The sequence below is a fragment of the Equus przewalskii genome, chromosome 9 (assembly GCF_037783145.1).
Source record: "Equus przewalskii isolate Varuska chromosome 9, EquPr2, whole genome shotgun sequence".
NCBI lineage: Eukaryota > Metazoa > Chordata > Mammalia > Perissodactyla > Equidae > Equus > Equus przewalskii.
This window is the reverse complement of record NC_091839.1, coordinates 50,774,767-50,802,325: the sequence shown is the minus strand read 5'-3', so window position 1 is coordinate 50,802,325 and position 27,559 is coordinate 50,774,767. Positions and strand designations below refer to the sequence as shown.

Here is a 27,559-nt window from a genome sequence, read left to right as displayed (position 1 = left end):
TAGTTATATCTCTTTTGTCTTCTTTAATCTAGGGTATTTTCTTAGTCTTTTTTGGGGGGAAGGGGTGAATAGAGAGGGAACTTTTGTGTTGTTGACATTTTTTTAGAATCCTGGACTGTTTTTTTCTTAATATCCCTCCTTTTGAATTTGTCTGACTTGACTGTTTCTTTATGATTAATTTAAGTTAAACATTTTTGGCAAGAATATTACACAGACGATGTTGTATACTTCTTATTGAATCATATCAAAGGCACATGGTATCAGTTTTCTTCCTATTATTTGATGCTAAGTTTGATAATTTAGTAAGATAGTGTCTCTCAACTCTATTTCTTCATATTCTGCTCCCAATAAGCTTTCACGTAATAATTCTAGTATCCAAGGATGATGTTAACTGAACAAATTATTTTTATAGTGTTAGTAAAATGATGACTTTCTGTTTCTATCATTCCTTATGAATTTGTTAGTTGGATTTTTTTAAATAGAGATTTTTGTGTTCTCCTCCACTCTAAAACGAAAAAAAAAGCTTTGTGAGTATCAATTTAGACTCATGAACTTTTAAAAAGCATTTAATGTGTTATTCCCCATTCCTGTCTTTATTCATTTTGATTCCCAGAGGTAATTATTTATTTACAAGCTGTCTCTCATTAGGCTATGATCCTCTTGAATATAAGTCACAGAATTATGCCTTGTGAATTTTTTCCATTGCCTGACATACACATGGAACCATACACATGTTTATCAAATGAATGAATGAATGAATGTAACTTTCAAATTGTCTATCAAATCTGTTCATAGATTTTAGCAATGAGGTACTATTTATTATTTATCAATTTAACAAATGTTAAAATATGTTAGTACCCATTTTTTATGTTTGCATTTTTTAGGGTTTTAAAAAGATACTCATCATCTGCTACTGAAGGATAATTTAGTAACGTGTTAAAAGTCTTTAGGGAATAATGGCTAAGATTAAGATGAAAGTGACTAGAGCTAAAACCCCTCCAAATTTACAAGGAATAGATAAAACGTACATTTCCTTTGACTCAACATGTCCACTTCTAGTGGTATCAGAGATGTATTTTTGAGGCAACAAACCAATGCGTTATGTGACAATCCCTTTTTTAGAGTTGTTTGGCAGCTGCCTCACCCAATAGATGAGTGGAATTAATTGCCATGTGGAAGTGGGGTGGGGGGTGTCAAGAACGGGGGAATCATTGCTTGACTTTAAGCTTCAAAACAGAGGATATCAAATCCATAGTGAATTAACAGCCCTTTCAAAAGCTGGACTTTAATGAGAAATGAAAAAAGTTTGTACATTTCAGTGAGTCCGAGCTTAAAGGACTGACCACAGAATAGATGATAAAGCAGGGAAAAATACAGAACATTATGTAAGCCTTTCTTGGGGGTAGAGAGGAGCAGCCAGAGAAAAAGGGAGAGAAGGCAAGGAGTCAAATGCCAACGTCCTTGTTTCCATCCTTCAGGCTTGAACATCACAGAAAGGAGGTGTTTTGAATGAGAAGTCAAATGCACGTGCTGTTTTCCATTTGCTATCCTTTTAGGAAAATTGCGGAGTGCCCTGTGCTGACAGGACAGTAGAAATGGCAACATGGCTAGCTTAAAACAGAAAGAGGTCAGGTCTCCATGGGCTGTACATATCTGGCAATGAGCCAGAGGTTGTCATAGGCCCAGGACATAATTTGGCACAACTGAGAATTAAAATCATGCAACTTCCAAGGAGTCAAAGTGGTAACAAGCAGAGGGGCAGCCCAAAGGTGGACTCAGAAGATGAGCACAGAAGGTGTGCTGATGGTGGGTGTGGACAACTTCTCAGACCTGTCCCTGGGAAGGGCTCATGCCAGAGAATAGAACAAGAGTTTTATTAGCTGCATACTGCACGCTGGTGCCCAGAGACCAGCAATGAGGACCCTTCCCCATGGAGATATCACCGACATAAGCTACCCCTGTACCCACACACCATCTTGGGAGGGAGGGGGAAAAGTTTGAAAACCTCAAGAGAAGAGAAATTGCCTGGATAAGTGATTTGAAGTTTGAATTGAAGCTTGAAAATTGCCTGGATAAGTGAATTGAAGTTTGAATTGAAGCATATGCTTGAAAATGAGTGAGTTAAGCACATGACTAGGTTATTATCTTTAATTAGCTAATTTAAGTTTCTTCAACTAGTGAGTGGGAATAGATTCCTCAGCAAGATCATATCATTTCCAAGAAACTTAAGTAAAAATAAGAAAGTTAACATTAAGAGTAAGAAATAAGAAAGTTACTGTATTTTTTACATACCTGAGTTGTAGTAAAACAAATTTGACCCTGAAGCATAAATAATTTGCCCCGAGAAAAGGATCAGCCAAGCACACAAAATATGTCTACAATGATGAACAAGTCGGAGACATCTTAATACTAGATGAAATGTTGTACAGTTTTATGAATTACTGGGCAACATTAAGAATGTATTGTAGACTTATATTTATTGATCTGGAAATATGTTCACAATATGGGCATCACCCACAGGAAGGAACCTATTGCCCTGATCACCTTCTTTAAAAATGGATCTCTTCATCATTTCCACCCACCCCTGCATTTCCCACCTGAGTTCCTTGTTGGGTCTTTAATACCAGTTAGTCCAGTTTGTAATCATCACATTAATTTTTCCCTGTGTGAGTGTGTGTGTGATTCTCTAAGCAACAACTGGACAGGCATTAGGTCTATTTTATTTACTCTTATCTACCTGATTCTCCAACCTAGTGCCTGCATGCTGCTTGGAGTAGCCAGCACTCGTTAATATTGTTGAAAGACTATAGAATGAGTGAAAAAAATTACAACTGCGTTTATTCTTGTAAGAAATGCTACATTTATAAATATGCATGGAAAAAGTCTAGACATGTATGTTTGTGTATACATATACATATATGTTAATAGTGATTATTATGGGAGGTAGAAATGCAGGTGATCTGAATTTATTTCTTTAAATTTATTTGTCTTCTAATTATTCTTTTAAAGTTTGGTACCTGAGCGAACATCTGTTGCCAATCTTTTTTTTTTTCTCTTTCTCCTCAAAGCCCCCCAGTACGTGGTTGTATATTCTAGTTGTCCTTTCTTCTAATTTTTCTACAGTGAATAAGAATTTGTTCTATAATAATTTTTGGAAGTAGTATTTTTAGATTTCCAATAGATTGCAAACACTTTCAGCATATACAGTACAAGTTTTGGTCCTAAAAACACCCCTTTAGATACCGTATTTTAAAAATATAGGGACATTTAGTGCTCGGTTTCACATTTCTCCTTTACCAAAAATACATACAATGATTAAATTCTAATGTTGAGTCATGAAATATTTGGCAGTCATATTCTTTATATTTGAAAAAGATTCAATTGACTTGTATATTTTATATCTCTATACTTGGTTTTTTGCCCAGGTTTACTTACGGGCCAAACTACAAAATGTTCTTCCCATTTGTAAACTGGTCACAGAAGTTTATTACTTTTGGGGGCTGGTTAAGACCATCTACTTTGAAGGCCCATGCTTAGTGACGTTACTTCTTACCTGGTTTCACATAGCTTAAAGAGAAGATGAACTCTATTTTTACTGCGTATCTGTTTGGGAAATTTTAAATTTATCTCTTTGTTGGAAATTTCTTAGTCTTATTGCTATGGTCTCAGATCACAATGAGTCCTAAGAGTAGGAGTTCTGTAGCTGTTCGGGGCGGGGGAGGGTCAGCCATAGCAGCTGTCTGCATTTAGCAATTGTTTCTGTTCCGTGTCTTACCCATCAAATCACAAATGAGTGGATGAGATATGATTGGCCAGCAAGCCCTACCTGGGTCAAAACTTAGAGAATTGCCAATGGGCACCATTCTCAGATAGGTATGTTGTTTCCTTGTGGAGTGCTGTGCACAATCTGAGAGAGTTTAATAGTGAAACATTTTCATCATGTGTTGAATGATTTTGCCTTTGTTGCTTTGATTTTTTAGGGTTTTTTTTTGTTAAAGTAGACGTGCCTTTAAGTTTTATTGACTCTATACAATGATAGATATCTTTGCTTCAAAGAAACAAAGCTTACAAAATCTTACAAGACATTTTGGACATCGAATGGCTCTTACCAATGATTAGTTAATCGTCAATCAGAACATGTGGATTAAATTTCTCCTCCTAAATACCCACTGGTTTGATATTCTAGGAAAGCTCTTAGGGTGCCTCAGTGTACTTGTTGGTACTTATTGACTTTCCAAATAGCAATGAACTCATGGAGGAAATACTAATTCAAAATTTAGGTCCCTTTCCCCGATTATCTCAAATTTTTTGAAGAAGAGTTCATACATAGGCATAAGTAGTAGATGGGACCAAATTTCCTCAATGACATGCTTTATTTAAAAATGCGCTTTCTGTTAGAGTAGTTGAAATCACGACTTACTCCTTTGAGAAGATAATTTAACCCATGGTATTCTTGATTAGAGTGCATTCTGGCATTACCTGTGGCTATACTCTTTTCAGTAACATTGACATGCATTGCTTAATTAAATTGAAACTCTCACTTTATATGACATGTTTTGTCCAAATCACACTTTTATATATCAATTCATAGACTGATGCATGTAAATTTGCTCCTGAAAAACTAAAGTGTGTTACCTTTTTGCCCTAACAAAGCATTAAGAAATGATACAATTTTATTTCTATTCTTTCCCTTGCTGTTTTTCTGTAGGAACATCAGCTGACTTGTGCCTGGAATTAGCTCTTTATACATTTTCTAAAAGTTGCTGTTATGTGGACATTGCTAAGACTGACAATTTCTCTGTGTGGCATTGGCTCTGTCTATGTGTTCGTATGTAAACCTGTTAGTAAACTTTCTTTGCAAGTGCATTAGTGATATAAATGTATAGATTTTAGTGGATGTATTTTCTCTTCTTTTACAACAGTGTGAGAGAAGAGCCAAGAGCCAGACTCCCTGCTGTGATCACTTAGGCCCTACATGATCTAGCGTGGACCCACGGCTCTGACCTCATTTTGCACCCCTCTCTGCCTCACTATTCTGCAGCCACTATTCTCCAACCTACCTTCTGTTTCTCAAATGCAAAAGTGCATTGCCACTTGCCCTTTACCAGATCACAGCCCGAATGGGGCTCAGAGATGCCTTCCCATGCACCCTACTCCCTCATTGTTCTCCATCCATACTTAGATTTGTTTCCTACATTGCATATTTTACTACTGGAATTAGTTTAATGTATTTGTTTCCTACCTCACTCTCCTCATTAGAAAATCAGCTTACAAGGACAGGCCATGTGTGTCTTGCACAATGACATAGGCAAGGGCTTGGCATGTGGTTGGTTCTAAATAAATGTATAATCAATGAATGATCCTCTGATATAACCCTTGCAGAAAACTGTATAAATTTCCTAGGGAAATGGTTTGCTGTAACAAATGGAAAGAATAAATCAAGCAAAAGGTCTTTAATGCTGGGGTCTCTATGGGAGACTGAAAGCCCTTAGCTATTCCATGTTCTCTGGTCAAGAGAATTTCATCCCTGGTTAAGGAAAGACCCTTGTCCTCATCTCAGCATAGTGCCCACGGGAGAGAAAGGGTCTCTAGGACCATTCCTGGAGAGATGGATTAATATCAGAGACCAAAGGGCTATGTCACAGGATGAACAGGATGCTGCTGAAGGGGTGATGACTGGGAAAGCCACACTGTGAGTTCCTGGAGCATCTAAGGAATGGAAAGTGGATCATGGTGATCGTCATCATGGAAGCTACTCACAAGAAAGGGAGGAACCGGAGGTCTGAATCTTTACTGATTTCGCTCATGAGGCTTGCATGTATGGGAATTGTTACAATTTTTAAAAGTCATTATTATTATTATACCACCTCTTAATTTTATTTCCCAGGTTGGCGTATTTTGGCAAACTCCTTTTCATATTTTCAGAAGAAAACTTCCCCCACGCCTCTTTGAAGCACAAACGTCCCTTGGATTGCTACAGTTACACTTCAATACGTTTGAATTCAGTACCCCTCTGTTATGATATATTCTCCTCTCTCTGATCATTTTAAAACATTTCAAAAATAAATTGACCCTTTTTATGGATGTGACTGCTCCTCCTTTTGTGTCCCTAAAAGAATTATAGCTGGGCAGGAAAAATAATATTGCTCATGCTTCTAATTTTTAGAAAAATTATTCTCTGAACATATAATTAGAAGATTTTCAGAGACTAGGGATTACAAAGTTTTCTTTTGTCCCTACTAATTTCTATTTGAAAAATTAAATGTATTTGTATGATATGACTCAAGTCTTTCTATTTGGGAATAGTAAAGGTAATAATAAACTAATGAAGTTCTTGTACTTCAAATAATAGCAAAAGAATGCTAAAGGAAGGTTTTCTCTTTTTATCTTTACCTTGGTTATAGATCAAATAGTTTACAGATGGCAACAATAAGTAAAAGACAATTTACATTTCCTCATTCAGTTCAAATCAACAAACGTTTATTAAAGAAATACAATTTAGCCAAATTAAGATTTGGGCATTTGAGAGCCAGCCCTGAGGGTCTAGTGGTTAACATTTGGTGCTCTCACCACTTTGGTGGCCTGGGCTCATTTCCTGATGGTGGAACCACACTGCCCGTCTGTCAGTTGCCATGCTGTGGCAGTGGCTCACAAAGAAGAATTAGAGGGACTTACGACTAGGATATGCAGTCATGTACTGGGCTTTGGGGAGGAAAAAAAAAAAAGAGGAAGATTGGAAACAGATGTTAGCTCAGGGCGAATCATTCCCTGCTCAAAACAACAACAACAACAACAACAACAAAAACACCACACCACGTTTTCTTTAAAAAAAAAAATTTGGATATTTGGGAACCTGCCTATGAAAAGAAAAGGTGCTCATTTTTATGGCTATATAGCAAAATTTGGTCATTGAATCTGACCTTATTTGATGGGCAGGAAGTTTCAGTCCAATGTCAGATCAGGGAAGAATCCAATTCCAGAATAAAAGCAAATGAGAAAAATCAAGATGCTGTTCTGAGTATTCCAAATGATGACTTTGTCTCTTTGGTTTAGGGTATTCTAATGGGTAGCATTGCATGTAGTGGAAAGTTTGATGAAAGTAGGAAATTGTGGCATTGTTCTAAATGTTTTGTTTTGTGAATTGGAGGGCCACGTAAAAGAGAGTGAAAGAGAAATATTAGGGTCAACGGGTGCCAGTCGGGGAGCAGTGGTCATGGAAATGCATAAATTCAAGAAAGCAGCTAGAGAAGATCCCTAACCTGCAATGATTAAGGCAAGAGCTAACATTTGAGCCAAGCATCCTCTCCTTGGTCACCTTCTTTTCTTCTCCCCTCCTTCTCCTTTTCATCTCCAAAATGCTAGAGCAGACAGCACAGGCAGCAGCAGCTCCAATAGAGCACAAGCCTGGCACTGCCAGAACTGAGCATAGTCACAGCTGCAAATCCTCCTTAAGCTCTAGGATCCCTATCATTAATCGGAGACTTTTCTAGGTTCAATGGACAAGCTAAACAACAGCATGACCAGGGCCGAGAGAAGAGGCTTTCCTTTACGCCACCTTCACAGCTCTGCAAGTTGTGTTATGCAATTTTAAACAATAGCATATTCATGGTGTATACACATTGCCTAATTCTGAGATGTATGGTATGTTAAGTGTATTTAACTATGACTTTAAACCCATAAGGATATCAAATTGTTTTGCATCAAAATCTATTGTTTCAAAATAGATTTTTGAGTTCCAGACAATGGTATGCTTGTTTCAAATAATATTTTCCGTCATATTTCTGCAGAAAGACTTTGGACAGTAACTTAGAGTTTGCTGCAATGAGATGTGAATTACCTACAATTTTCTATGCAGGTGATACGAAGGTACTAGCGGGAAAACATTGCTGTGGATTGGGTAGCAAAAATAATATTGTTTGCACTTTCAATTTTTTAAAAAAATAATTAGTTGAACTTACAATTAGAAGAGGATCTAATAATCAGAGTAGGACTAAAAGTTACATGTGAACTGACAGGTTAAGTTCATTTGTAAGATATAAAGTTCATCGTTACCTTTTAAATAGAAGGAATATGTGTAGACAATGAGGTGGATTCCTCATGCAATCAGTTTTAGACCTGCTTTGGCACATTAGATCTAGCTTTCTATTCTAAGGGGCATAAAAAGAAGGTGAAGGCACTGAAGCAAATACAGAGGGGGAAAAAAGCTTTTTTAGCAGAAAGGAAGAAATAACTTTCTAGATGACAATGGCGAAATTGGCTTTTTATTTTTTTAGTCTAGAAAGGATTAAAAAATAATTTAATATCTGTCTTCAAGTCACTACATTTCTGTAAAGAAATGGTGAAGGTAAAATGGAGACGAGTGTGGTGTAACTTCAGTGAGGTTGGTTGGGAAGGGGGCCTGAGGTAGGGGCTAGCAGGAGGAGGTTGTGGGGCAGAGAGAGGCTATTTTTAAGATGCTAGGACTTGAGGTGTTTAAATGCCAAGGAAAGGATCCATCTGAGAGCAAGTGGTTAAATTTACAAGAGGGTATATGGTAAGGTAAGGTTTTCGAGAGTTTAGAAAAGATGAAATCCAAAGCACAATAGAGGGACTGGCTTTAGAGGGTAGAACAGCTCCTTGACTGTTAGATTTAAGTGATAGGAAAATACTCCGTTGGTTAGACACACCATCCTTTCTCTATAGTTAAATGAGCTTTCCTTCCCCTCTCTCTCCCTCCTTCTCCCTCCATCTCTCCCTCTCTCTCTCCCTTCTTTATTTATTTCACTATTATATGTAATTCTAGTGTGAATATCTCTCATTATAAGTAGAAAATGAACACTTACTACCCTGCCTAGTGCTTTCCCTAAACACTGTAACAGATGGGTATATAACAACATGATTGTTGTTTAATACTAGTATTCATACTACTGCAGTTTCAAGTTCTATTTGCCCAAGATATTTTTCTTGTGGCCTTTTTTTATAGTAGCATCTTAATTGATAACCTCTATCTACTGCAGCCTTTATCACAGTATACTATGTTACTATAATATACTAGCTTTCTTGTCTATCTCCTCCATTGAAAACAGAGTTTCTATTTTCCTCCTAGAAACATTATTCTTAAGAATATTGATAATTAGTAAATTTTATAGGAAATTGGAAATAGGGAAATACAACATGAGACGGTTAACTTGGCTAGGCTTCATGAAGCACCAAATTGTAGCATTGTTGTGAAAGTTAAATGGCAGGAATTAAATAATATTAGTGTCCCAGTAAATTATAATTACTGTCAATGCAAATTTGTCAGTTTTCTTTAAAAGGACTTACTTATTCATTCTTGATTTTTGAAAAATGACTTTTAAGTCATTCAAATATTTTAGAGTCTACTCTGAGCCAGGTATTGTTTTGATGCTGGGCACACAGGGATGGATGGTCCCTGCTCTCCAGGATGTCAAGCTTTAAAGACCTGACAAGTAAGCTAAGAAGATACTAGTAAACTAATATGCTGTGATAAATGCCACAGTAGAGATAAGTATAAAATTAATTAGAATGTATCCATTAGGATATTGCTATAACAAAGGCCAAAATAGCAGTAGCTTAACGAATATAAGTTTATTCTCTCTTACTCATTTAGTCTGAGCATCAACAACCTGGGGCTGCTATGACAGCTCCACAGTGTTGATGACCCAGGCTCCTTCTATCCTATTGCTTTCCCATTCTCACATGTTGCTTCTATTTTTGTGATCTGAGATGACTATTCCAGCTTCCTCTATGAGGACTACAATCCAGCCAGCTAGAGGGGAGGAGGAGAAGGGGAAGACATGAGCCATCCTTTAAACAGCATGAAAGTGGCACATAGCACTATGCTCACATACAATCGGTCTGAACTTGGGTACACAGGCACACTAGTGAGGCAGAGAGATGTAGTCTTCAGCTGAGCGGCTACATGCTCAGCTCCACTCAGGATGACGGTACTAAAGGAGGAATGAGCCTCTGCCAGCCTGGGTGAAAGAAGAGGTCCAAGAAGGATTTGCAAGACAGTGAGGTGTGGGCTGAGAACTTATTTTAAGAATAGGGCCTGAGATTTAAATAGAATTTTACTAACGGCAAGCGCCTTCCCACACATTTTTCAATATGGTACCCACAACAATCCTGTTAGGTAATCAGGGAAAACATGATTACTTCTATCTTATAAATAGGGAAACAGACTTGAGTTAAATGACTTGATCAAGGTCACATGTCTAATATAAGATCCTAAAATAAAATCTTTGTTTTCTGACTTCTCAAATCCGATGATATTGCAGATAGCACAGCAAAATTTGACTAGTATTGAAATGAATTTATCTTATTTCCAAAGGCATTCTCTATTTTGGGACTTAGTTGATTCATCAATGTAGCATCCAAAAATAACAGTCTATAAGAGCAAGTGGAATGATAGTAAGAGAAACATAAGTAAAATTTCTACTTTTGTGAGCTTATTTCATACTGTGAATACATCCAGAGTTTTCCAAATGGTTTACCTTGGGAGGGGGAAGAAGATCAGGGCACCTGAGAGGTACTGATGAGGAGTCATAGGCTCCCTGCCCTAGCGGGCTGTTTCTGTTCAGTGTGAGTCACTTCATTAGCACAGATGATTCTTGCTGCCAGTTGCTGCCCTTCAGGGAGGCTACGGCTGTGGGAACCAACGTGTGAGCTTTTCTTTCACACCTTCCACAGGCAGAGACACAGTGGCAGCTGCTACGCACAATCTAACACTGGCTGTGACTGCCTTTCTTAAACGCTTCATCTCAATAGAATCTTGGGTCCTAAAAACCTTACAGACCAGAGAGTTTTTCAACAGCCGTCATTTATGCTTTTACATATGAGATGGTGTTTCAGCGAACAGAGTTTCTACCCTATTGTGGGGTCCTCATTTCGTGTTATATATCATTGCATGGTGGCCTTCTGTCACCCACACTTAGCATGCTTTCTGAGTAGTATTGCTGCCAAAATAATAGAAAAATTTTTACCCAGTTTCAAGATTAAATTTTTGCAATAATCAAAAAGAATGAAACGCAAATCCATCTTGTAATGTGCATGCCTCAGCTTCTTTCGGAAGAATACACCGTAATAGCATTAGTCCTGGAGCCCAAATTCTCTGCATGACTTTCCTCATCTTGTGCTTAAGGTTTTACATTTTTAGAAAGTCTTTTCTTTGTGAGATGATACTTATCAGAGAATATTTATTCAAGTGGATAGACAGGTCCATGAAAATGAGTTCAAAACACAGTAAACTGTGGTCAATGCTGTAATTAATTTGTGATTGATAAGTGATGGAGAAGATGACGGGAAATAGCATGAAAGTATAAGATGGAATAACAGCCAGAATATCTGTTTCCTCTGAAACTTTGTAGAATTGAGAGGCAGTGTCCTTCTAGAATGGTCTTTCTTTTTACCCAGAATAATTTTTGCATTATGGTAATAACCTCTGCTTAAACCCTCTTCTCCTCTCTCCTGCTTTTTCTTTATTAAGAGAGGGATAGGGTATATTTTCACAGGGGGAAGGGAAGAGCTGCCAACGCATGGGTGCCCCCCATCCCCAATACAAGAACCTTAAAGAAAACCCTGTGGGCATTCCCTAAATTTTGTTCTACCCAAGGAATGTGATGAGAAGGGAGATAATTCTAATTCGGGAGAGGCGTGGATTTCCCGTCAAAAGAGCTTGAAATCAAATGAAGCCTTTCCTTCTGCTGTAAAACCTTCCTCATTTCCGTGTGAGCATGTTTTTCCTCCCCTTCACTTTGGTGTCACACTCTAGGGACTGCTGTGGTCATTATCACTGTCATCATCATTGAAGGCCATGCAAGACTTCACAGATCCCTTGATCTTTATACCTTGTCCCCAAGGGAGGATATGGTTTTCCTCCTTTCGGTCACTGGCTTGCTCTCCTGCCCATGTAATAAATAAGGTCACCAAGCTGGTCAGCAGCTGCCCTCCCTCTGTTTGTCACAACTAGTTGGGTTCTTTCTTCTGTTCCATTTGGCTTGAGACCTTCCCTCCCCCCTCACTTCCTTTCTTATCCTAGTTCATTGCTTCAAAGTTCTCTTGACAGTAGCAAACTTCCCCTAGATTCTATAGTATTTTATTTTCCCTAACTCAAACCTTAGAGAAAAATGAGCGATTTTTTAAATCAAATTTGCTAAAAGTAGTGATAATGGAAATATTTTTAAGAAAAATGAAAAATTTTTTGGAAACTTCATTCTTTTTTTCATCATCTATCCATTCCTTAGTGATTTTTATCATAGGCCTAAACTTTTAAGGCAATTAACCAATTAATTGTGTCTTGCATCTAGAGATGGGAATATTTCACTTGATTACCAGAGGCCCCATGTAGATCAGCTCAGTTATTGCTTATAATGGAGAATTATAAAAATTACCAATTCATGAATTTGTATTGTTATCCAAATACAGGCCTCAAGAGTTCTGCTTAGTTAATAGAACTATGATAGCTTATAACTTTATAGATATTATATATACCTAATAATTATAAATGGAAACATTTGTCTTCATTTAAGATAAGAACAGAGTATTGATCAAATAAGTTTTCTTAAATTTAACTTACCATTTTAAGTATTGGTCTCTCAGAGGTATTTTCACTGATTTGCGTATATACTTATATTTATATAAATTTATATAAATTAGATAGAGATAGAAATAGGCATAGACATAAAATTGCAAAATTCTCTGTTTGGAAAATAGTCAACAGGACAATACGCTCCAACACCTCTCTTTGTGGGGAAATGGCTGGTCTGGAGGAGCAGGAACTTGATGTTCTTGGAGCCTATGTCTCATGCTCTCTGAGATGCAATCTTCTCATGGCTGCTTTTTCTTGTCACCTAGGACTCAGCTCAGACCTTACATGCTGAAGGAGACCCTCCTGCACCCATCTAAAGGAGTCTCTGGTCCCCTGCTCCCACATGCTCTTTGGTGTCATTCTGATTCATTTTCTTCATGATCCCAATTTCTTCCTGATAATGTCTTACTTATTGCTCAGTTATTTATTTTGACTACAGTGTAAGCTCCCCTTAATTATGTTTTGTCACCACTATGCACTCAGTGCCTACAATGGTACCTGGCACCAAGGAGGTACTCAATAAAGATGGATTGAATGTATATGTGTTCTAAATTGCCATTGCTACCAAGGCCACAGAGAAAAGATACAGAGCTGATACAAAATTGGAGGGGAGGGGTCATCTCCTAGGTAAATGCTACTGGAAAATTCTTTATAAGCCACACTATTTTGTATCACAATGACAAAAGCTTTTCCACTGTCCTATCTGTAGTCACTGCTTTTAGAGGAAAATGAACGAGAAGAAAATAAAGAGAGAACAACAAAATGAAGGACAAAGGAGATGATAGCGCTGAAGTAGTTAAAGAGTTAAGAGATGTGTTTTAAAGCAACTTTAAATGATTTTTTAGTAAAGCTTATTTTTATCCTTTGAACTAAGATAACTGACTTTCCCCCGGGGGAGATTTCATTTTGAGGCAGATTCTCACAAATCACATTTTAAATCCTATGGCAGGAGGACCTTTCTTTCTTTGTCAAGCCTGAATAACTGTTTGGAGGGCTGGGGACACCTTCACACTGGGGCGGGGAAGGTCACTGTTCTCCCTCCCTTGCTGCTTTCGCAATGGCCCTGCCCTCTTCTTGGGCTGGCAGATGGTCACAGTGAGCAGGGCAGTACCAACTGGGAAGAGAGAACGAGTGCAGAGCTGCGCCTGCTCCAAGCATAAGGGAAGCAGAGAAGGCTGGGGTGCCGCTGAAGGACGGCTAGAAATCTGAGAAAACAGGCAGGGGGCTATACTTCGTTTTTGTCTTTTAACTTTTTATTTAAGGGTAATATTCTCAGAAAAAGTGCACAAACCCTAAGTGTAAAACACGATGAAGTTTTACAAACTGAGCAGCACTGTGTACTGGTGCCCACATCAGGAAGCAGAACACGATCAGCGCCCCAGAAGCTCTCCTTGTGGCGCCTTCCTGTCACTACTGCTCCTCGCTGAGGTTACCCACTCTCCTGTTTTGCTTGTTCTTATACTTGACATAAAAGGAATTATACACAATGTATTGTTTTGCATCTACCTTCTTTTACTTTCTCTCATGTTTATGAGAGTCATCCACATTTATCATATATTGTGTTTGCTCATTCTTGCTGCTGTGTGGTGTTCCATTGATGAATACAACCCAATCTATTTATTCTGCTGTTGATGGGCAATTGAATAGTTTCCTTTTGTGGAGGTGGGCAGCTATCCTGAATGCTCTGTTATGAACATTCTAGTGCATCTCTTTTGATGACAGAATATACACACACACAGACACCTTCCTGTTGGCTGTGGAGCTAGGAGTGGAACTTCGTGGTCACGCAGTGTGCGTATGTTCAGATTTAGTAGATAAGCCAGTTTCTGGAGTGGTTGTATACATTTATACTCACACCAGCAATGTATGAGAGTTCCAGATGCTCTAGCTTCTCGCCAATATTTGGCATTTTCTGTCGTTTTCATTTTAGCCATTCTGGTGGATACACATTGAATATGGTTTAATTTCTATTTCCTTGAGGGTACCTTGTTTTTAAATGCTCCAGTCCCAAGGTTTTAATATCATGTCTGCTGCTGAAGCCAGGAGTGAGCTACCTGTGGGATTAAATACAGAATGAGACTAAAGACCAAATTCATTCCAAGAGAATAGAAAGGTTAAAGGTTCTTGGACTCAGAAACAAAGAGAAAAAATCAAAGAGGGCAGCAAGGTTACTTTTGAAACAAGTACAATTTTTCCCCTGCAGTTTATCAGGCAAGGTAAAATCCATCTTCTCAGATAGAATAACTTTCTCTATTCTAGCCAAGAAAAAGAAGAGTAGATTTTTAAAAAAATCTGCAGTCTTTCATAGAGAAATGGCTACATAGTACTTGACTATAAAATTCAAAACAATAGTGAGGGGATAGACAGATCTATGACAGACTTGGTCCTCACGCTCCTGAGGTGCCCCTTCTAGAGGACAGTGAGAACAGGAACCCAGAAACTCACAAATTAATGTTCTGGATAAGCCTCAGAGATCAGAGATCTCCTAAACCTCTCTCCAGGAGTACTGTTTTGGGAAGGGGAAGAGATACAAAGGGGGAAAAATCACCTCTGTTTGTTCCTTTCTGTTTTTCTTTTTTTATTATTATATCAAATTATGGGTTGGACTCATTTAAGTAAACCAGATGGAAATACAGAGAATTGAAGCTGAAATCTTAAGGCTGCCTAAGGAATCAGGGCACTTTGTTTCTGGTTCTTAGAGACCATCAGTGGGCTTGATTTTGTGTCTTTATAACTGTCCTGCTTCAGAAGGCACAGGCCTATCAAAAGTCTCTTCCCCTTAAAAGTCTATTAAAGTGCTATAATCATATAAGATTTTCCACAGGAGAAGCTGGGTAAGGGGTACACAAGACCTCTCTATTTTAGCAACTTCTTGTGAGCTATAGATATTTCAAAATAAAATACAAACATTCTAAATATCTGTCTTCTAAAACAGAGAATCTATAAAAATAAATTTCTTTGGATTCCAAACAGATAAAAAAATTTTCTGCAATTTTAACAGCAATCACATGTGTTCCTGTAGGTTAAACATAGTAGAGAAACTCCTCTCCAAAGTGCCCATTAAAAGATTTTTAGGTGCCAGCCCTGTGGCGGAGGGGTTAAAGTTCCACATACTCCACTTCCGTGGCCCTAGGTTCACGGGTTCAGATCCCGGGTGTGGACCTACTCCACTCATCAGCCATGCTATGGAGGTGTCCCTCATACAAAGTGTAGGAAGATGGGCACAGATGTTAGCTCAGGGAAAATCTTCCTCAAGCGAAAAAAGAGGAGGATTGGCAACAGATGTTAGCTCAGGATGACTCTTCCTTACAAACAAATAAATAATAAATAATAAATAAAATTTTTAAAAAAAGAGATTTGCACCCTAGCTGGAAGCATTGGCACACTGGGCTCTGGTACTGGAGCGTAGCATCCTGAGTACTCTGTTTACACGATGGATGTATGATAGTGATTTTCACTGCTTTATTTCTCCAACATGAAATTGCCACTTAGCCTTCATAAAGATTTTAATGAAAAAAATTAAGGACATAATCAAACAGTCTGCAAACAATCCAGCAAACTAGTTGCATATAATGGCCTGCAGTAGGTCAACCATGTTAGCCTCTCATAAGAAAGACAAATAAATAGAATTATTTCTAAATTCCCGTGAGATGCTAATTGAACAGGAAAATGTAGCCAAATTATTCATCCACCCCCCCGTTAGCTTCTAAATTATTCCCAATTTTAGTTCTTCAGACTTAACTTTTTAAAATAAATGACCAGATTTTTAAAATGTGGAAATAGCAAGCAATTAAACACAACCATTTTAATTGCTTCAATTAAATTTGAGAATAAAATAATGAAGATTATGCAGTTAGTTTTCACCTTGACCACTATACAAAAGAGGTTTCTTTTTATGAACTGGGGAAGGAAACAAAGAAAACTTTGAAAAAATTAATTATGCTTTGCTTATTTTTGACGTAGTAAGTTTTTCTTCAGGAAAAGTCTGCTACGAGTTTCTTTGTAGAGCTTGCTTGCTTTCCGGGGATTCTCAGACCACCTTTTTTTTTTTTTGTTTTAAATATATTTGTCTTAAGTGAAGAAAGGTAAAGAGCAAACAACCAAAAAAATGAGTGATTAAGTAAATGCCTAGCTGTAGATAAGCACCTCATAAAAAATGATAAATGTACCAGACATCAGGATGATTTAGTGAAAACGTTATGCATATTTTAAAACATATGTGAATTTATCCATAGGATAAAGTAGAGTGGCAGAAAACTAAATATTCCCACCAAGTAAATTATACATGTGAAGTTAGATAATGCAAATAAATTCTAAATATGCATAAAACATAAGCAACTAAATACATATTTACTTAAGAGGCCCCACAGAAATTTATACAAGACTATTTACTAATATTCACATAATATTAGTATGGAACATATTAAAGGGCATTTGGTCACACATACCAAACATGCAAAGACTATGAATGAGGGTTATATATCAGCTAATGTTAGCTTTTCACAAAAGAATGTGAGACCCCAAGAGAGGTAATTAGACATTATGGTAGAAGGAGGTGACTGGAGCATTATCATACCAAAGAACTGATATTTGTGACAATATGATAAAGTTATGAACACTCTTGCTTTCAGAGCCAAATAATTAGAACTTCAATCAATATAGCAACCTTGAAGCTACAGACTGAAGCAAATTATTTTTAGGTAAGCCTGAAAAGAACCAGGACGTGCACATAATGTCACTTTCATTAGAGGAAACTTGCTTTTCTTTCTTTTGAATGCTGCCTATACAATTAATTTTAAAACTCACCCACTCTTTTGTTCACTTATTCTTTCACTCATTTATTCATTTATTCAACAGTAGTGAACAAAATGACAGAAATCTGTGTATTTATGAGGACAAAGCAAATAGAGAGTAAGACGTTTAGTATAGTATGTTATATGGGGCAAAATAAGGTAGGAGGGTAAATGGAAAAGGGATGATTTGCAATTAAAATAAGGCAGTCAAGGGGCCAGCCCGGTGGGTGTTGTAGTGGTTAGGTTTGATTGCTCTGCTTTGGCGGCCCGGAGTTTGCCAGTTCAAGTCCTGGGCGCAGACTTACACGCTGCTCGTCAAGCTATGCTGTGGCAGCATCCCACACACAAAATAGAGGAAGATTGCCACGGGTGTTAGCTCATGACAATCTTCCTGAAGTGAAAAGAGGAACATTGGCAACAGATGTTAGCTTAAGGCCAATCTTCCTCACCAAAAAAATAGTAATAAGAGAGTCAAGGAGCTTGACATTTGTGAGATAAATGGAAAATGAGGGAGTGTGCTGTGCAGGTATCTCAGGGACTAATATTCTAGGAGAGGGAAGAACAAGTATAACGAACCTGACGCCAGAAAAAACTTGATACGTTTGAGGAATGGCAAGGAGGCCAGTGGAGCTGGAGTAGAGTAAGAGAGAAGTGGGAGGCTCAGAATAGAGGAGGTCAGACAGGTGGGTAGGCTATGTGGTAGTGGCCATTTGAAAGGCTTCAGCTTTCACCCTGAGATGGAGGACATGTTCTCTTCATGGAAAGTATCAGCTGGGTGTTGCAGGGGGCTCAAATTAGCTAGAGGGAAGAATTGGTGTGGGGGGCAGCAGAGAACATGGATGGTTAATCTGGGGTTTTTTTGCTGGAAAGCTTTTTGGTATCCCTAAACCTGCTTTCACTGGGATGAGTGACATCATAAACTAGGGGTCCAGCTGGGAGACCTGAGTTCAGTCCCAGCCCGCGGGATCTGCTCCTCTCCCGCCCTGCAACCACAGGACCCTGGGGCTCCTCCTTCACAATATTGTGGGCAGGTGCACTTTATCTCTTTCCTCTTGTGGCTTTTTAGTTTTGACCTCCCACACACAAACAGTAACAGACAGCGGGCAAATATACTACACATGTCACGTTTCTTCACCCGGACACACCCTGCAGATTTTACTTTGATGAAATAGAATTTAAAAGATATTCTATATATTGTCAAAGTTGACTTGCTGTGCACTTTTGCTCCCTCTGCTGGTTGTGAGGAATGTGAAAAACCACAATTCTTACATTGCCCTGCTAGGAGCCTTCAAGAGCAACCTGCCAGATGTTTCACCATGGTTTAAGCCAGAGGAGGAAGAAAGTCAAGCATGTGATGGGCACGAAGCAGACGACCTGAAGGGAAAGTTTCATTCTCTGCCCTGCCCGTGATGGAGCTGTGGAATCACGAACTTTGGCCCCATGGCGCACAGATGAGGAGGCTGAATTCTAGAAACTCAGGACCTTCTCAGCTCCCAGGTCCACAGGTAACTTAGGGTAGAATTAGGGCTTGGAGAAGCACTCTTGGTGCTTGTCTTAAGTATGAAAACTTCGTGGATGGTGAGATTGTGTTGTTAACGAAGAGTTAACGTAGCTTTATTTGGAACTCCCCTTTCTTGTGAGCTTACTGTAATCTCAAGCTAATAACTGGTCGGAGGGAGCTTATTTCCAGTCCTTCAAAGGCAGAAAAGTTCATCTCTTCATATGACAGTAGGGCAGTAAAATTCCAGCTTAAAGTCAGTTCAGTTATTCTCTGAACTCATTAAATAACTACCCATTACATTTAAAAATCTAGTTCCGTAAAAATAAACCTTGAGTCCTAAAACCTTTCTCAGGTTACAGTGCTCTTGTTCTGTGAGACCACGAAGGAGTCATCAACACCAGCAAAGCATTTATTTTCAAGTTCTTGTGTGCGCCTGGCATGACCTGGGTTCCTGTGCCCAGTTAAATGAAAGAAGCTTAGAAATAGTTTGGGAAGAAATTAACTTGTATACTTATTGTCTTAACAGGTCAAACGTTTCCTACTCCCATTTAGTGACTGACACCAAAAATAAAAGCAGATCTATTTTACGTACACCACGTTTTCTGGAAAAGCCAACAAATATAAGACGCGCATTGGTTAGGGTGTTTGCGCAGTGTTGGCTCTGCTCATCTTTGCAGGAGGCAGACAGCTGGAGAGGCTGCCACCTCCATCCTCTCTCCTGCAGGTGACACAGGAGTTGTGTTGCTACAGGTGGTAGAGAAGAAAACGCCTGGCCCTCATCTCTTGTGAGCACTCTGGCTGCAGGACTGATAAAGTTGGTCTTGTAAGTCAGTCACATGGTGTATTTTGCCTTCTTCCTTGCATGACAGTTATTTGTGTACCTTTCTTATGGACATTCTTGATTATAAGCTCCCTGAGGTCTGAGACAATATCTTATTCTTTAAAGCACCTAGTATGTACTAGTTTCCCAAAAGAGGTTTGTTGAATAACTGAAGAGTTATATACTAGGTTCTGAATAAATGTTTGTTGAAAGAAAGAATTAATAAAGGTATTCATTTGAGACTTTTCCAAAGCATGCCAGAAGATTTGGATTGCCTTTAGTCAACAATATTATTATTAATAACAATAATGGCTATATTTGTTAAGCATTTATAATATGTCATGGACTGCACTCAGCGTTACAAATACTTTCTCATTTATTTCATATAATTTGATGAACTAGGTCACAATTATTTATCTCTGTTTCACAAATGAGAAAAATGAGGCTTGAAGAGATTAAATTGCTTGCTTGAAATTGCCCATCTAAGTACTGTGCCCCAAAGCATTTACATTATCTTTGATTATTGTCTTATTGAATGACTTGGCCACGTAGGGCAGTGGGATCTGGAAAATGAAGCTAACCTGAGATTGTATTTTAAGCCCCCTTTCCAAAACAGAACAATCAAGGACCATATCTGCAATATGAGTATGAATATATTTAGGTTTATAGGGATCCAAATATCTGGAATGCCTTTAAGGGCCTTTTACAACATTTTCATTCATTTAATAAAAATATCTTGCTGCAAACACAGTGATGGTTGAGACATCTCAAGTCTAATGATTAAAGCATTAAAATCCAGTGTGCTGAGGGCTGGATTAGGAGTGTGTAAAGAGCACCACGGCAGTTTAGAACAGGCGGCTCCAAACTGTGCCTGCAACCAGTCAAGGAGGATGATATTGAGAGGGGTCTCAAAGGGCAACGGAGAAGGAAGTGGGGAGCAGAGGCTCAGTGACAGAGGGACAGCTTGGGGAAGAGGTAGTTTGTGTCATAGTATGAAAGTGGGCTCCCCTGAATTTCTCAGTCCTTCAGTTCACACTGCTAACCAACCTTAGTGAATGCAATTTCTAGGCACTTTTACAGATATCCAGGCATTTTTCATTGAAAAATCCTTAGAACTTAACATAAAATGTGTAGCTAAAAGCAAAATAGGGAACTGATGACTCTTGGTGGATTGGTTGAGACTGGTTAGAGGAGTTGGCTAGAACACCTCGCTGACGGATGAGTAAGAGATAAAGCCTTTCTTGTGCCACTGGTCTCAAAAGAACTGGGTGAGAGTGGGTGAACAGGTCAGAGCAAGTGAATCCCCCATCCCAATCCTGACGCCAAACCCAGTATGGGAACAGCAACCACAATGTGTCTTTGTCTTTGAAAGACAGAATAACCAGAATGTCACTGGGAAATCATGGAATTGCAATTTTTTAGCATTTATTTTTGGCTATTGTGAAGCAGTAGATGCAAATTGCAAAGTTAGAAAAAAAATTGCTACGACCTCTTTCTCAGTTTCTTGAGAACAGCCTTTACATTGATTTAAAGTTTCAGAGTTGGCTGAATGGAAAAAGTACTGTTTTTAAAAGTAGTTTTTAAAGAGAATTACTTACGATTTTGACGTTCCCTTTCTCTGTCAAATTTAATTAAAATTACATATTTATCATTCTTTTCTATTAAAAGTTATGCTAACAGCTGTTATATATATACAAATATATATATATATATATATATATCTCCTTTGTTCGAAGTTTCTTTGGAAAGCCTGTGAAATTTGACTGCCCTCTCTCCAAATTATTTAGACACCCTTTCCTGCCCACAACTTTAATTGCCTGTTAATATTATTTTTTTAACATACCTTTTCTCATGTCAGACACGAACGCTGTCTTAAATGTAAATTCATGTATAACCTGTTATAATCTCTACACGAGATCTTATCCACGTGAGCCAGACCTTAGTTCCGCATGCATTAGGGTGATGTACATCGATTTCACAAGGCTCTAGTAAAAACATTTCCTGGACATCATTCTCACTTAAAATGGTAATTAGCAAAGCATCCCAATTGTTTTCTCCTATATAAATGATTAAACATCAGTGAGTTGGTATAAATGTTAGTATAAATAAAGATGTATTTCTCAAAACGTATTTATAGCTATTTATTCTCTGAATGGTTCCAACCATAAGATTTGGTATGTGATTATTATTAGTATAAATTTTTTAAGACAGATTATTTGCTGTACATTTAACACTAAATAACTAATAAAATAATGTATGGATTATAGGCTGTATGAATTTTTAGTAAATGTTAGGTCTAATTCCCCTTAATAAGTCCAGTTAAAAAAAGCACATTTCAATTGATAGAAGAATACACCACTTTCATGGTTCTTTTGCAAGTTAAACGGCTTGTCCATTTTCTTGACATTGTATTTACTTAAAAGAGTTTATCTGGAGAGAAAGAGCAAGGTCGCAGGCAGCTTAGAACAAGGTTGTAATTGTCACTAATTAAGTGCCCTCAGCTGTGTCTATATGGGGCCGCTGTTTACTTGCCTTACACATACTCAGCTGTGGGTGGCCACACTAAAAATTCCTCTACTTATTACCTCCCTCGCTGTTTTCATTTCCATGTGGTGAAATATTGACAAATACGTCACATTTGACTTTCACACTTTGTTCTGTGAATAGGTAAATTGAGGGTACAATTTTTCCTTGTTTTGAGTTTTCTGTATGGAAAGTATCTTGCAGTAGGGGGGATACTGGCAGTTGCTGATGGACTGGACTGAAAAATTGATTCTGAGGAGTAGAAATTCAGAAGGATTGTGCTTGGACTGGTGCTACACTAGTACTCATGCATCAGCATACTCTCAAGCATGCTCTTTATAACCATGACCAGTGGTTCCCAAAGCTGGCTGGTAGTTCAGCCAGCATCCAGCCAGCAATAAAGTTAACTGTGACCCTTGTAGACCTAATCCATTACTGGGATCTATGTAGCATCATGCTTTAACCACCATAGCTTTCAGACTTAGAGATGTGTGAAAGTTAATTTTTGCAAACTTGAACAATTCTTCAGCTTTCTTTCCCTTAGTTGCCATGTTTGTAAAAAGATGATGAAATACTAGACCAGTGTTCTCAAACTTTAATGTGCACGTGAGTCTCCTGGGCATCATATTAAATTCAGATTTGGATTTAGTAGGTCTACAGTGGGGAGGGAGAGTCCACGTTAGCTCCCAGGTGCTGATCCAAACCACATATTGAGAGTCAAGGAGCTAGCTGATCTCTAGCGAGCCCATCAACAAAACGTTCTCTCATAAGGTCTTTACTTGTGAAATACACTTTGTTATGGATTATGTCATAAGATCACAATTCACTGATTCTTTTGGATATCATGTCATAGGGTCTTATAATGCCAATGAACAAGATAATGAATGAAGGACTAAGTTCAACCTTTGGACTATTTTCTAAAGTTTTAAAACTCATAAATATACAATAATAATTACTGTAGGAATTAGGTGCCAAGGCTGTGTGCCCATGATTTTATCACTAAATACTAAATAGCAAAACAGTAGATAGCATCTTCATTTTCATTACCACTTCAGAACTTCATAGGGCTGCAAAAAAGTGCCCACTGGTGATAGAGATATTTCATTTTCCTTAGCATGAATAAATACTCATTCTGAGAAAAGAATGAGATTTCATATATCTATTTGCTAAATGTTTCATGGATTTTATTTTGACGCATTGATTTTCTTCTAGATACCCCAGAATTCTAGACATCTTAAATTTTTCTCCACCTTTGCCTCTGGACACATTTCTCCCCTCTACCACAATACCACCCCACTCAAGTTCCCAAAGACCAAATAAGATAGAATTTTATTGAAGAGAAACTCTCCTTCTGGAGTCTTTTTATTTAATTCAATTGAACATGTAGTTTTCTAAAAACAGCAGAGATACACTTATAGAATTTAAAAGCCTCTAAGGTCTCTTGTTTCTTGGGACGTTATTTTAGCATCTGCACTCAATTTCGGAATCAACCTGACTATTTCATATTCTTTTGATTTTATAAATCTTGAACAACATGATGCATCTTGCTCTGTTAGTTTTATTGGACCAGTTGCTAAGTGATGGTATGGAAGATTTTAACAAAAACATTCATTTCGTATTTTTCTTTAAGAGATTAAATGCAGTAGGAGCAAATATATTTTTGAAAATGTTTCCAATGTTGTTCAAAGCATAATCTGAAAGGCTGGAGTAAGGGTTTATGCAGATAATGCATTCAGGATTGAACTATTTGTATATTAAATACAGTCGTGGGATATAAATTAACTTAAGCTCTTGAAATTTATAGACGAATTCAAAAATGTAAATCTGCTCAGATAAAAGCTATTTATCTCATTCGTTTGTATGGTAATTGATGGTTCATAATGAAATAATCTGATGCACAGAGTCCAGCTAAATTAGCCTGCCCGTAATGTACTATCTTGAAGTGACTTCACATTCTCATTAGAGCCTTTCTAATTTCTAAAGCAAAATTAATGTAATTAGTGATCAAATCAATACATATTGATCATGAGTTTCTTCAATATGGCATGAAAATACCGGGTCAAAAAGAAAGGGCGTTTTTAAATCATAGAATTAATATAAGAAATTCAAGTTGTGGAAAAAAACAGCTTTGTGCTATTTTCCATAGTAGCTATTATTTATGAGAAAGCGGAAATATTACTTTTACCATTGTTCGGATGAAATTCAACACAACGCACTAGGCCCCATCCCTCCCCCCCAACACATCAATACTGTATTCATTGTCCATATGGATTTTTCTCCCCATAAATATCCAAAAGCAAATTTTTTCCTCATGGTGCAGAATTTCAGATGACTAATTACTTAAAAGCATTTCTTTTTTTTCACATGCAAATGTAAGCAAGATTCCAAGAAGAAGTACACCCCCCAAACCCCTCGACCCAGCAAATGTCCCGGTGGTGGAGTAGGCTGCAGTTGAATGTATGCAGGAGGGAAGTGAAGCCCCGAATCAAATATCAGAACATATTTGCAGAAATCAAGGGACTGTTGCTTTTCTACATAGTAATCAGCTTACTTCAGTGCAAAATAAGATACTTCCAAGAGGAAAAAACCCACTCAGTCCTGGGAGTCCCTCCCACCCCTACCTAAGTGGATTCTGAGATGTGTTTCAACCGGTGTCTACTCCTGAAGTTGAGGAGAAACTAGTGATGGACTGTCTTCACTGCTCCACTTCTTGTTCTAAAAGTCACCAGATTATGTAGATCCTGGGGGAAATTTCTGAGTAAACCTGGAAAAAAGGATCATATCGTTGGGTCAAGTCTACCTTTGAGGTCCTCCAAGGCTGAGCTGGAGAGCAAGACCTGTTCCAAAGCCAGAAGACTCCAGGTTGCGGTTATGGCCAGTTAATTTGCTTCGACATCTTGAGGATATGTTAGAGCACGAGACGCTTTTCCTAACCCATGTTTCATGGCTATACTTCCAGAAGTTTTATGGCATGTGAATAAATGCCCTTTCTGTCTATGATAAAATTCAATTGCTGTATTTAAAAAAAGATAATTAATTTGAAATTTTTCTTGCAATTTTCACACCATATGTACATGAATAAAGCTTTTTGTGGTGTATAAGTTTATCAACTGTGATTATTGAAATGAATGTCAGTGACAGGTGTGCATTTTATTTTGTTTACAGACTGGTCTCATCTACTTGAAAGTGATTTCACAGATTTTGTTTGAAGTTCAGACATTTATTCACTGGTATGAAACTCTTCGGTGCTTCTGGTGAGGCAACTTGATGGAATTGATTTAATGTCCTCACCAGAGTCACAGTTTTTGAAATTAGAGTGTTGATGGTAAAAATAATAGATTTATATTTACCAAATCATTTTTTACATCTCCTGAGGGGAACAGTACATGTGTTTATTGGCGTTTCTAGAATACTTCTTCAGAATAGCATTGTCCTAAGTGTGCTCTACTGGTCATTGGCCAAATATGATGCTCTAGCAAAAGAGGATCCCATGGATTAATACGAAGTTTGGAAATGGTTCATAGACTCCACCATTTTGGGGGAAATTTACAGTGCACATCAACATAATGAAGGCTCTGAGGAGTCCTGCCATCAAGAAGCCTAGTCAATGTTATTTAGCTCAACATTTCTCAAGTTAGTTTGGCCACCCAATTTTTTTGTTTTTCTTCTAAAATTTATCATTGTCCCTTTGGATCTACTTTGGGACATTCTGATTTTGATTTGGTGAGTAACAGGGAAGTTATAAAATCTAAATTCGGGGGATATGCTGAATGACAATGGCCATTTCACATTTGTTTTTGGCCATCAGGCGAGGGCCAGCAATCCAGCTCACGAACTTACTTCTCTCTGTGACATGAAAAGCTTGTTCCTCAACCTGAAATATTTCAACCTAATCCGTACTTTAAAAACAACCACTATCAGTACCACCTATTCCATAATCTCCCACTTCCTGAGGAAAACATAAGATAGTTCTTAAGAACAAATAAATAAATAATACATTTTTAAAATAGAGAATACAGGTAAGCACAAGGAAGAAAAAATTACCCACAATCCCCTCACTGTCAATATCTTGATGTATATTTCTCCTGTCTCTTTATATGAATATAACTATGAAATTGGATTTGGCACCTACTGTTTCATAACCAATTTTTTTTCACTCAGTGATACATAGTGAAGACACTTTCACGCCATTCATCTCTAATGTCATTGTTTTTCATTGTATGCATGTGGCATACATTTTAAAAGGCACAAGACGTACGGTGAGTGAAGAGCCGTGTGTTTAAGGGCTTCTGTGTGTCCTTGTTAGGTATTTAGTGGAGCAGGGCCTGTACAGACATCACTGCTGTGCTTCAGGGGCAGGGGGGCTCGTGGCGATCCGGATGCTGCCTGGGTCTACAGCGCTCCCTTGCTCCTCTCCTCAACTCATCTTCCCCAGTCACCTTCTCCCCTGGCATCACTCTCCCTGTGAGTGGGCCTTTCTCAATGGTGGGAGGTGATGTTTGCCCTTGAGATGATCCCTGCAGGGAGGAAAGCACTGCTGTCCCCTCACAGTCCCCAGGGCAGGATAGACAGTGTCTAAGCCTCTCTGGACCTCTGGAGTGGTCAGCGATCAGAACACCAGCCAAATCCAGCAGCCAACTAAGGCCACTCTAGAACTGCCTAATGGTTAGTGCAATGTAAGAAGGGCCACTGAATCCCTCAGATTGGTCCCTGGCTTCTGGTCAAGCTTTGGAAGTCTTTGTTTGGCTGCTTTGAGCCCTGATCTTGCAGTAGCCTTAACAGGAGCTAAGGATTGTGCTAACTTGATTTGATTTGATATTTGATATTATTCCTCGTGGACGTGCTGTGCATCCTTATGCAAAGGCTACAAGAATGTTTGCAATAAAACAGGGGCACATACAACTAGATTTTCTAAAGAAATGGAAACCAAAACTCAGTATTTTTCTAAAGACTTCTCTGAAGACCCCAGTCTGAATTAAACGCTCCCATATTTACATTTCCCAACTATTTGGACATTCCTAAGATTCCTGTCACCCTACGGTGTTTGTCATTGCCCAAGCACGTGAGCGCCTGAGGGATATGCCACCCCGTCTTATCTTATTTTTTTAATTTTTATAATCAAGCAGAGACCGGAGACACTAGCTGTGCAGGAGGGAGCTTGGTTCTTGCTCCAGCTTTGCAAAGTGGTTAAGAGCAAGGACTCCAGAGTCCAACTGCCAAGCTTTAAGTCTCAGTTTGCTGTGACCTTGAATAGGTTATTCAACCTCTCTGTGCTTGGATTTCTTCCTCTTAGAATGTGGATGCTAATCGTACCAGCCTCAAATGGTTATTCT

General features: G+C 38.2%; 1 long non-coding RNA gene across 1 annotated transcript in view; it reads right to left on the bottom strand.

The window, feature by feature from the left end:
* Window positions 1-13,820: 13,820 nt before the first annotated feature.
* The window catches only part of LOC139073357 (uncharacterized), a 31,908-nt gene continuing 18,169 nt past the window's right edge, over window positions 13,821-27,559 (bottom strand). The window contains exon 2 of the long non-coding RNA XR_011522006.1: window positions 13,821-14,643. This is a non-coding gene — a long non-coding RNA (uncharacterized lncRNA). The remainder of the gene's footprint in view (window positions 14,644-27,559) is intronic.